This window comes from Octopus bimaculoides, chromosome 5 (assembly GCF_001194135.2).
Source record: "Octopus bimaculoides isolate UCB-OBI-ISO-001 chromosome 5, ASM119413v2, whole genome shotgun sequence".
Lineage (NCBI taxonomy): Eukaryota > Metazoa > Mollusca > Cephalopoda > Octopoda > Octopodidae > Octopus > Octopus bimaculoides.
In genome coordinates, this window is record NC_068985.1 from 49,248,240 (window position 1) to 49,262,010 (window position 13,771).

A 13,771-nucleotide genomic window follows, 5' to 3' on the forward strand; every position below is an offset into this window, starting at 1 on the left:
ATATTTACCCATTTTGACAATTCTTTTCTTTCTTCACTTAGTAAATATAATTCTATTTTTTATAATAACTAAATGAATAAAATATTTTTACTTTTTAATCAAGTTTCCATTTTTTTTCTATATATTTATAGTATTTTATTTAAAATTTAGTGAAGTATTTATTTGAGTTGGTTTCAAAATTGAATTTTTGCATTTTCATGGGACAAGTGCCTTCTTTATTACAGTCCAGATTTATTCTCTAAGATAGTGACCACTGAACAAAGTTTTCAAACTGTTTGATAAACTACACTGAAGTCCTATTTCATCATCCTTTAACCCTTTCGTTACTAACCCGGCCGTAGCCGTCCGAAAAATTTTTTGGTTCATAAGACCAACCCAGCCGAGATTACCCATTGTTATTTAAATGAACCCAAATCTTGTTAGTACATTTGTTAAAACACCTGATTTCACTTTGCAAACAGCTGAGTTATTGTATCCGACATTGTTTGGCGTGATATTTGAACTCAGTGAATTTTGGAAGATATTTTTTCCACATTTTTTACGGCGTTAATTTTTTTCAACTTTGAAGATGAAGAGGAGTTTCATGCTATCAAGCAGTGATTCTGAATTTCAAGGCTTTTCAACAGAAGATATCGAGATATCGAAGAAAAGAATGAATGAGCGACAAAAGCACGTGGTGAACGATAATGAATCGGATATTTCTGTATCCGACACTGAAAGCAGCAACGGTGACAGCGAGGATGATTAGAGAGCTATTAATGTAGAAAGTTGGTATCTCAGCTACTAGCAGTTAAGACCTGCGTAATCTAGACGGTGTTTTTAAATTTAATTATTCTCTTTAACCCAGGCAACACTGGGTATATCTGCTTGTGGTTGATAAAATAAGTACCAGTTGAACACTGGGGTTGATGTAATCAACTCATCCCCTCCCCCAAAATTGCTGCCCGTGTGGCAAAATTTGAAACCGTTATTATTATTATTCATGTACAAGTTCATATATATTCATCATTTTATTTATTTGTAGAAGAATTGATGCATACCTTTGACAATTCCAGAATGCATTTGTAAAAACATTGAACTTATTTTGTGTGTGGCTTTTGGCTCACACTGTATATAATGTGTGTATGCATAAAATGAAGGCAGGCAAAAATCAGTATTTTGGTATTCTTCATTTATTATCATTAAAGTCATTTATTATTCTTTTTTCTTTATCACACACTTCTTTTCACTCTTCTTTGACAAATAATTGAGACTTGCAGGAAAAGACATACATTTAAACAAGACATTAGCACAACACTGAAGTGGTGAGATGTTAAGACATATAAAAAAACATAATGAGTAACAGTAATTGGCATGGCTTTGGTGATAATAATTAACAATAATAATAAACAGCTCATATAAAGACATGTTTTTAATGAACAGAATTAGTTTGGCTTCGTTTGATTTAGTTTAAAAATAACAATATTCTAAAGGAAAATAAAAATTTGTAAAGAAAATGATTCTAAGTAAAAATTTGGCTATAATTGATTGCAGGTGAGAGTTGTTTGTAATGATTATGAATTAATATGGAGTAATTTAGTCTGTAATAACAGGATTTAAATGTTGGTTAGTTAATTATGACTGAGTGAGAGCAAAATTGTGTTGTAAGAATGAAGAGATAAACTGCTCTGTAATGACTTTTGCAGTGTGGTAATTGGGCTTTAATAATTATCGAATAAACATAGTATGTAAGGGCTAAGTAAAACCAACTTAGATTGAATGTGAGTAAAAGTGATCTAAGTGTGATTAAAGTTTGTAATGATGGTCTGTTGATGTGTACGTTTATTTCAAACCTAACGATACAAAGTTTTATAGTATTTTGTTTGTAATGATTTATACATTTTGGAAACTAAATTAAAAGGAATAAAACATGGTTAAATTAAAGTCGTTGGCAATAATGATGTCTATATCATGTGTTACAGCTGCTGTTATTTACACCCTGGTCAGCTCTGACTGAACAAATCAAAGGCATTCCACCTGTGGCCATCCTGTTTTTTTTTTGTGAAGCTACATTATATAATGTATATTTTACTTAATTTAGATAGTAGGGTGTAGTTTTGAAAGAGAATTGACTGCTATTTTCTCAATAGAGGCGTGCGAGTTGAGTGAGAGAGAAAGAGATTTGATATTTTGTAAAGTATTCTGTTATATATATATGTATAGGATATGAGAGGTTTAGTCCACTGGTGACCTAAATGAATAAGTATGCTGTGTCAGCGTTATAATTGGTTATCCGTTAGGTTCCAAGTTCATAGCTGAGGCTGGAGCTAGGGATCCATAGTAGGCTTCCGAGTTAGCAGGTGTATATTAGAGGAAAAAGGACAACAAAACTAAGGCAGGATGAGTATCTCAAATCATTTAAAATATTTAATTAGAGTAAGGTGAATTTGAGGTAATTAATTAATTAATTAATTATTGGATGTATTACAGCTGTTTCTGGGATATCCCAAGTGCTAGGTTAGCATCTCCATACACTGGGTATTCCTTCATCAGAGACAAGGTGAGTATGTATGAAAGTTCTAGACATGGAATTCACAGTTTATAAAGGAATAAAATAGTAGATAGAAGAATAAAGAGTAAAACTGTTTTATTCTTCTATCTACTATTTTATTCCTTTATTAACTGCCTTGGTGTTTGTTGTCCTTTTTTCTTCTAATATATATATATATATATATATATATATATATACATACACACACATAGACATACATATATGTAAAATACTCCACATATCTAACAGAGAGAAAGGGAGGTTCAGTTACTATATCCTTGCTTTACTCAGCAATGTTAACATTTTTAAGAGTTGCAAAATGTTTAAATTTAAATCACAAACTAAAACCAGTCCATAAACACCATTTGTGAAGGAGCTTACTTCTTTCTCATGCTACAAGTACTCACTAAAATACTACTAATTATAATAATTGTTTCTAATTTAGTAAATTTTGAGTGAAGGGGGATAGTTGATTACAGTAATCATTTACCCACCAGTATTTGACTAGCACTTTAATATATTGACTCTAAGAGGATAAAAAGGTGAAGTTGACCTTAGAGAGATTTGAATTCATAACTTGGAAAACAAGAGGGAATAGCAAAAGGTATTTTGTCCAGTGTTTTAATGAGTTAGCAAATTCATTGCTTCAATAATTTCATATTAGATAGGCAAAAGGTCAGGGAGTGGAGTTTAGTTGGTTATATTGACCCCAGTGTTTGACCAGTGCTGTATTTTATTGACCTTGCAGGACTAACTCATCTCAATAGGTTTTGAATCCAGAATGTAAAAAGTCTGAACTAATTAACACTGCAAAGCATTTTGTCCAACACTGCAGCAATTCTGCTAATCTAACCTAATCTCTTGCTTAGGTACAATGTAACAAAACTACAGATGTGGGCCAGTGAGATATTGACAGCATAAATTGGCTTTAATTTGGAATTGTAACCATTTCTGACTCAACTTAGCTGGCTGTATAGTGTTGTGCCACATATAGTACGATTTCATTATATTACCTAAGATAGATAGATACAACTTTAGAAAGAGAGAGAATTTCTGTATTAAAGTATATTTGATATACTTAAATGAAATATTTAATTTCCATGTTCATAAATTATGAATGTTTTAAATTTATACAGATTATTGATTCTGTTGTGGATTTAATTATAAGGTTTGTATGTATACAATATACTTTCAATATGTTCATTAAAATAAGGTGATTTAAGCTTCATAATGTTTCTGTTTTGACTGAAAATTTCATTGGTTATAGAACTATAAGCAACAAAAACACACAACACCTGTCAAGATACTGATTCAAAGACTAGCTGTTAATTATTTAAATATTGGTTCTAGGCTTGGCTAGTAGCAATTTAGGTATTGGTTGAGGAAATAGAACTATGGTACAAAAGTCTAATCCCATTCACACTGTAATAATAGCTTAATGATAAAGAGATCTACAACTATTGCAGAACTTTTGTCATCAGATATGGATCTAGTGACGAGTTAACACCATATAGCCACATCATAATTGTTTATGTTAGTCATTGTGTGTGTATAATTAATTATGTTTGTCTATCTCTTTCCTTCTCTCTGTCTATCTATCTATCTATCTATCTATCTATACATACCATTTGTTTGGAATAATAATTTAATATGCACACAAATCTTTGAGCTAATGTGTGTGTGTGTGTGTGTGCTTGCATGTGTGTGAGACTGAATGCAGTATATATATATATATATATATATATATATATATATATATATTACTCTTTTACTTCTTTCAGTCATTTGACTCTGGCCATGCTGGAGCATCACCTTTCTAAACAAATAAGGACCTATTATTATTATCATCAAGGCAGCAAGCTGTCAGAATCATTAACACACCAAATAAAAGGCTGCTAAGCATTTTGTCCGTATCTACATTCTTAGCTCAAATTCTGGCAAGGATGACTTTGCCTTTCATCCATTCAGGGTGATGAAATAAGTATCAGTTGAGCATTGGGTCGATGTAACCAGCTAAACTCCTCTCCTAAAATTATTGGCCTTGTGCCAAAAACTTGAAGCAATGCTGGGCAAAATGCTTAGCAGCATTTCATCCGTCTTATGGTCAGGGTCAGTAAAATAAGTACCAGTTGAATACTGGGGCCAATGTAATTGACTTATCTCCTCCCACAAAATTGCTGCCCTTGTGACAAAATTTGAAATCATTATTATTATTATTCAGGCGGTGAGCTGGCAAAATCTTTAGAGTTCAATAAATTAAGTACCAGTCAAGTACTGGGGTCACTGTAATCGACTTACCCATCCCCAAAATTTCAGGCCTTGTGCCTATAATAGAAAGGATTATTATTATTATTATTAAGGTGGTGAGCTGGCAGAATCGTCAGTATACCAGACAAAATGCTTAGCAGTATTTTCCTCATCACATCGTTCTGAGTTCAAATTTCATCAAGGTTGACTTTACCTTTCATCCTTTTGGGGTCGATAAAATAAGTACCAGTTGAATACTGGGGTTGATGTAATCAACTCATCCCCTCCCCCAAAACTACTGCCCTCGTGGCAAAATTTAGAACCATTATTATTATTATTATTATTATTATTTAATTCCAAGGAAATTTTGTGTCAAAATATTTTTGCTTATTTAATTATTGGCTATATTTTATCAAAGCATTCCTTCCACCCCATCAAGCCTCCTCTTCATCCTCATCCTCATCACTTTTTTATGTCTACTTTCTATCTTGGCATGAGTTGGTCAGGTTATCACAAGCCAAGTTTGTTCTTATTCAATCCCTGTTTTTAAACAGGTTGGGGAACTATCACCTTGCTTGAACCTTTCATTTTGGCATATTCACTACAGCTTGATGCTTTTCTTAATCATCAACCATTTTACAGAATATACTGGGAGTATTTTATTATGGTACCAGCACCAGAATGTTGTCATGTCCCTCAAAGATACAAGACTATGGATCCACTCAACCCTTTCCATATTTAAGATGGTATGGTGCAAGTTGAGTGAGATTTAGCTGCTCATTTTAGCAGTTTAAACATACAAATTCCCATCTCTGTTATAAGAAGTGGTATCATACTACAACTGACAAGAATTTCATTAGCTTAATGAATAAAACTCACATCCCCTTGTGATCAAAACCCATTTATGAACTGATACTCTGTCCAAGGAAAGTATTATCTTTTCAACTGTGACAAGCACTAAACACATTGGCACAGTTCCTGTTAGAATGTTTTTGTTGCAAAAATATGTAATATTGCTTTCATGGAACATTGCTGAAGACTTTGATTTTAGGATAGTAATTCAAGATTGTCATTAATTAGATAATTAAAACAATATAAAGATTAGATATAACAATTTAGTTTATTTTTACAAGATTTGGCACAGATAAATAATATTGTTAACCCCAGGTCAGTTCTGACTGAACAAATCTATAGTGAAAGGTATTTCCACCCTTGACCATCTCATCTTTTTTTCTGGACATCTAAGAACTGCATTATCCAATGTATCTTTCTTTTTTTCCATTTTTTTTTCTGATTTTTGTGAGACAGCAAGGTGTAATTTGAGGGAGATTTGTTTGCTATTTCATTGTTGTTTATCTGTTTGGCACTAAAAACTAGTTGGCAGGAAATTTCTATTGATAAATTGAAAGTGATGACCCCAGCCCATCCCCATTTTCACTTCTGCCATTTCAAACCTGGTTAGATACTTAAGATTAACAGTCATTTATGCATTACAATCTACCCTCTTTTTTTCTCAGTCTCTTGGACATGCAAAAGTGTCCTAAAGGAAAGAGCCACAATTTTATATTTTGCTGTAGGCACTGCAATGTTGTTTAGCCCCCTCCCCTCAATCTAGCCATGGCCATCTCACCATTTTTTACTTAGCATAAATTTCTGGACTATATTGTCCATCATCATTACCTTTTTTTTAAGATAAGGTGTAATTAGAGTGAGATTTGGCTGCTATATCTAACAGGTTGGTCAAGAAACCACCTAGAGGTTCCTGTATGTTGTTATTCAAGGCACTAAACTTCCTCATGTAACAATTTATTTACATAACTGAATAAACAAATAAAAAGAGAATATAATACTCTAATGGGGAAATGAAACTATATACCATCTGGTGAGTTCACTTGGTGACCTTACTAGTGTTGATGCTGCTTAAAAAGCACCCAGTACACTTTGTAAAGTAGTTGGCATTACGAAGGGTAACCATGGAGCCCTTTCTAATGTCAACCACTTTACACAGTCCTCTAACTTGCCAGCTTCTGTTGAGTTGTCCAACCCATGTCACCATGGAAAATGAATGTTAAATGATGATGATTAAGATATCTATATATATCTATATATATACAGAGAGTTGGATAAAATAATGGAAACACCTAACATCATAGCATCATAATTTTGAAATATCTATAAAACTGTCAAAAGTTTATATATTTTTATGTTTTTTGATTTATTATTAGTGTTGCTTAATATGTTTTGCTAAAATTGCTGTTTCTTTTCAGATATCATCAGAAAAAGGTAATTAAAATTCATTAAAATGACAGATCTATTGGACTTTCAAAGAGGTCAAATTGTTGGTGCTTGTATGGCAGGCACTAATGTAATGTAAACAGCCGAAATGTTTGGTGTATTAAGAAGTACTGTCTTGAAAATAATGAGAGCCTTTGAGAAAGAGGGAAAAACCTCCTTGCCAAAACAAAACTCCGGAAGAAAACCAAAACTTTCAGATAGGGACCATCAGACTCATGCAGATTGTTAGAAAGGATCACAAAAGTACAGCTCCCAAAATTACTGCACCTCGAAATTAATGACTACCTCGAGAACCCAGTTTCCACAAAAACTGTTTGCCAGGAGCTGCAGAAAGCTGGATTTCACAGGAGGGCTGCAATCAGAAAACCACTACTTTCAAAAATAAATGTTGCAAAATGTTTAGAGTGGAGTAAAAACCTGCAGAATTGGTCCCTAGAGCAGTGGAAGAATGTTATTTTCTCGGGATGAGTCATCGTTTACCTTATTTCTGACCACTCGCTGAGTATACGTGTGAAGACAGCCAAAAGAAGCATTTGACCCAGACTGCCTTCTTCCAACTGTTAAACATGGAGGAGGATCTGTGATGATCTGGGTGGGGCTATATCTTGGAAATCTGTCGACCTAATGGTTTCCCTTCATGGCAAAATTAATAGTCAAGACTATTTAAGCATTTTATCTGATCAAGTTCATCCTATGGTTGTGGAACTGTTTCCAAAGGGAAATGCAATCTTTCAGGATGATAATGCACCAATTCACACAGCTAAATTTGTTACTGAATGGCACAAGGAACATTCTAATGAAGTTGAACATCTTATCAGCTCACCACAGATCTCAATATTATTGATCATTTATGGTGTAATTTAGAAAAACAAGTAAGGAGTCGATATCTTCCACCATCATCACTACAAGAACTGGAGACTGTTTTAGCTGAAGATTGGACAAAAATTCCTTTGGAAACAATTCAAACTTTGTACAAATTCATAGAATTCAAGCTGTAATTACTGCCAAAGGCGGTCCTGCTCCATATTAAAATAAATTTGTTTTAAAGTTTTAAGATACTTCCATTATTTTGTCCAACCCCTGTATATATATATATATATATACTTAAAATTGCAGCCATCCATACATACAGGCATGTCTTTTATGGCCATGCCCTTGCTCCCTCACCCAGCTGAGAGGTCTTTACAGCATCCAGCCATAGAAACCATGCTAAAACAGACAAATGGAGCTTGGACGGCTCCTGTCAAACTGTCCAACACATGCCGGCATGGAAAACGGACGTTAAACAATGAGGATGATGATTGTTGCTGTATACTCTCTGCATATCTATCAAAGATAGTCGCTCTTCTTTTTATTGCCAACCCATACCTGTTTTCCAAGTAATGGAATTCTTTATTCCACAAATCTTCAAAAGCACAAAATGACAAACATAAAAATCAACAAAGGAATGTCACCATCAGTATCACTTCACTCAAGCCATATCAAACATGGCATAGAAACATTCACACAGACACACACACACACACACACACGACAGGTTTTCTGAAGAAGTTTCTCTTTACTGAATTCACTCACAAGGCATTGGTTGGTCCAAGACTATAGAAAACACTTACCCAAGCCTGAAAACAGCATGTCTGCAATGCAAACTTCTGGACTACACAACCATATCTGTGTTCATGAAGTTGTACGTTTGTATGTACACCACAGCAGGTGTCACTGACATTTCACTTTTTTTTTTTTTTAACATGACTTAGCAGTGATGGTCAAAGAGTAATAGCACCCATGACATTTTCCAGGGCCTACATGACTAATGCAAGAGGAGCAGAGACAGAAATTATCCTCAGATAGATCTAACCCAAATATTTACAACATGGTGGACTAAAATAATCCAAGGGTCTAGTTATGATGGTGTTAACCCAGGCTACATATTAAGTCTACCCCTAAAACATTGTATAGAAAAGTACTCGTTAGCTTGCAATTCCTAGTAAGAGTTTTCTTGAAGATGGGAGTGGGAGCAGGACTATGTTGTCAATTTGTTTTGGTGCTTATGCATATATATATGTGTGTGTTTGTATATATATGCACAGATAGATGTAGATATCTGTATATAAACATTAATTAACATATAATTATGCATTATATATTTGTGTGTATATAAATACATTTGCCATTCTCTCTTCCTATGTATACATTAATATCCATAATTATGTACAAAATGACTTGAGAGGAATATTAAGTTTTGAAAATGTTATCTTTCAACACAGCAGGATTCTGTTGTTCTACTTGTGTAATTCCATGAATTGGCATATATCACATACACACACTTATATATGATACATAATATATACATATGTGTATAATTCATCTAAAAGTCCATAAGTCATGAAAAAGATGCCCTCATATATCTGTCAATAGAGTGGGTACATTATCTGTATATATATATATCCATCACGGCTGATCTTACCAACTGGTTTTGCACTAGGGTAACAATCTGATTATATAACTCTACGCTCATCAGAGGTAACCAATATGGAAAGAAATATAGTGACTGCTACAAAGTGCTCTATACCACTGAGTAAAGCTTATATAATATAATCTTGCATAACTGTGAAGATGTAGACACTAAATACATGTGGAGACACAAATTTTAATATTTAAATAGTTTTAAAAAATTATTTTTACATTATGATTCATTATTATGCCTATATTTTTCATTTGTGTGAATGTATGCATGTGATTTTATATATGATAAAACAATCCAAAGAGACAACTAGTATGTGTGTGTGTGTATGTGTATGTATATATATATATATATATATATACATACATATCTTCTTTTACTTGTTTCAGTCATTGTTGGAGCACCACCTTGAAAGGTTTTAGTCAAACAAATCGACCCCAGGACTTTTTTAAAGCCTAGTACTCACTCTATTGGTCTATTTTGTTGAACCGCTAAGTTACAGGGACATAGCCACACCAACACTGGTAGTCAAGCAGTGATGGTGGGGGACAAACACACACACACATGCACATATATATGTATTTATATATATATATATATATATATATATATACATACAATGCGCTTCTTTCAGTTCCATCTACCAAATCCACTCACAAGGCTTTGGTCAACCCAAGGCTATAGTAGAAGACACTTGCCCAAGGTGCCATGCAGTGGGGCTGAACCTGGAACTATGTTGGGAAGAAAGCTTCTTACAACACAGCCATGACTGCACTTATATATGTGTATATATATATATGTGTGTGTGTGTGTGTGTGCACGCATGCATGCACGCACACATACATACATATTAGCTATCTTAAAGATGATATTTTGGCAGTGACAGGCTTTTACAGTTTAGTGTATATATTGTATGGAAGTGGGTAAATAATGAAGTACATGAAACTGAAGCAATAAATAAATGAGAGAGGAAGGATTAAGAATCACTGATGTGAAGGATTCGTTGTTGGGTAGGAACACAGATGGCATTGTGCTTCTTTTTTTAATTTTTTCTTAGCTCCAAGTCAGAGTAGATTAATCAGACAAGTAATAAAGGCCTTTAATCATGACTATCCATTACAGTAAAATTGAGCAAAGTCTTGTGTAAAATTCTGAAATGTATAACCTTGTGAGTCTTAATAATGAGATACTGAAACCCGGTGATGATTTACTGTGAAGTAGACTTGCATGTAGATATTGGAAACCAGATCTTTAAGGGTCTTTCTGTAAGTTACAAGAGAACAACTAGAATTTGAAACAAGCTATGATCACCCTTAAGCTATCTGACATCTAAACAACTACAATAAAGTAAACAGCTGTCATATCAAACAAAGAGACTGTCCAAATATGTGTGTGTGCATGTTCAAGCATGATTGTGTGTGATTTAATATCTATATCTATAAGTAGTTGTGTTTTTATTTCAGGCCATTTACACCACACTCTACCACTGCAGTTCAATCTCTCTTTCATTAAATGCAAGAGGAACTAATAAAACTCCATGTCTAACCATGATCTCTCAATAGCAAGGAGCTATAAGTTTGTCTGTTGGGTTTGTCTCTCAGTACTAAATGTCTAAGATAAAGGCCATTATTTACAATTGCATATAATAATAATAATAATAATAATAATAATAACAACAATAGTAATAATAACTGTTTAAAGGGGTGGGATTTTGAGGGGCGGTTTTAGTTGATTAAATTAATCCCAGTACTTGATTAGTACTTTCTCTTACTGACCCAGGGGGATGGATCAAAGTTGACTTTGGCGAAATTTGAACTCAGAATGTAAAGAGCCATACCAAATTGCCACAAGGTATTTTGTGCAATGTGTTAACAAATCTGTCAATTCACTGCCCTCTTAATAATAATGATTTCAAATTTTGGCACAATGCCAGCAATTTCGGGGTAAATGGTAAGTAAGTTGATTACATCAATCCCAGTGCTTAGCTGGTACTTGTTTTATTGATCCCGAAAGGATGAAAAGATGAAAGGTAAAGCTGACCTCGGTTGAATTTGAACTTGGAATGTCGAGGCAGACAACATGCCGCTAAGCATTTTTCTCGGCATGCTAACAATTCTGCCAGCTTGCTGCCTTAATAATGATAATAATAATCAAACCTAATATAAAAGTAAATAATAGCATTATAATTACAATAGTGTCTTACAGTAAATACAACAGTGAAAGATAATAGCAGACTAAATTGATCTTTTTGAATGAAACAGGCTCTCTAGGGAGTATAACAAAAATTTAAAGAAAATAATGAGCATTCTCACAGTTCAAGATTTACACACACATACACACACACACACACACACACACACACACATATTACTACATCCAAATCTTCAAATTTCCCCCAATGGAGCATAGATTAGCAAATCATTGAGGTTTTTCCTGAAAGACGTTATTGTCCTAAATCAAATGAAAATACTTCTGTTAAAAAGTGAAACTAGTTTTTAAATTTTGCTGTTGGTTCTTTGTTAACTCTGTAAAGATCAGCCAATATTTAACTGGTATCATTGACAGCTTATTTAGACTCAAGATCAGCATTTTGTTGAGGAGACTTGCAATATTGTTGATTGAAACAAAATTAGTTTATAACTGATAAGAATTTTGTTAACACTGAAGAGTTGGAAGAACATGGCAAGATTCAAATTCAGAATATGGAGTATCTACATATTTTAAATGCATGTATATTTTCTTCAATATTTCACCAGATTTTTGCACATAATTGTCTGTTGTGTGTGGCCATGGACTTTAAGAATAAATAGGAATTACCATTGGTTGTTATGTTTGGTCAGAGATATCATCATCATCATTTAACAGCCGTTTTCCATGTTTGTTATGATTAGGAATAAATGGAAATTAAGATTACCTTAACTCTCTGATCTAGCAGCAACTGCATCTAATAGATTATCCAAGTTGTATAAAATTATATGCATACTATCTTTAGAGCTGCTAGCAAACTAAGGTAGCAAACTGGTGTTGAATGAGTCTCAGTTGGGACTGTTGTTGCTGTTAATGTAAATATAATCTGTAGCTTCTGTAGGAATAGTCTCATTAGGAATGATATATGAAGAAAAAAATATTCCTAGTAGTACCCCAATGACCAACATTGTGTCAACTATGCCTTTGTAAGAATACACAAATGAAAGCATGATCTAATTAACCAAACATTATAGCAGTACTAATTAAAATGGAAGATAGCTTCAAATACATATACAGTATAGTACTAACATTAAGAAAGTTTAATACAAGTGAGAGGTAGCATGGTTAAGTGAGCTACATTCCTTATTTAATTAAATATTTAGTAATAACTTGATATGCTAAATGGAATTATATAGAGGAGTGAATAATAATAATAATAATGATAAATCAAAAGGTGTTAATAGTTTACTTGAAAATACTCCTTAACTTCTTTACTGGTAAAACAATGAAATGTAATCCAATTATACACAACTGGCTGGCAGTTACATAGAGAAAGGAGAATGGAGTTCTCCGAAACATTACACAGTTGACTAATAGGCATTCTACGAAGTCATTATTTCGATGAAACCATAATGATTAACAAGACTTTTCAAAGGTTACATACATGCACATGTATACATACATAAATACAAACATGTATCACATATACTGTGCAGAAGTCTGAAGCATATGATAACATTATCTTGAGTGTTTGACACTTAATTAAAGGGTTAAAGGGTGTGTGCATACACACAGACACATATACACAAACATATACATACAAATGCACATATATAAATAATTGGAAGACTTGCTACAAAGGTCAGGTCGTGTATATTTCCTTTATATCATTTATCAAATGTTGACTCTCTCTTTCTATTTTTAGCACTGTATTTACTTGTTCATGGTCTCAAAAATTGCATAATTTGTGTGAATACTTGATAAGTACTTTTGGTGAAAAATATCTTGCAGAGCATGGATATGCCTCGTGTGTACATATATGTTAATGTTAGAATAAAAACAATTTAACATTAAACTGAATACTTTCTGTAGAGTACATATTTATTATACTTTTACAAGAGGGGTGACAGTAACTTCGAAGTTTTGGCTTGCCAGCCTTCATCAGACAGTCTGATGAAAGCTAGCAGACTAAAAATTCAAAGTCACATCATCACTTTTTTTTATAAAAGTGTATGTACACACACACACACACACACACACACACACACACA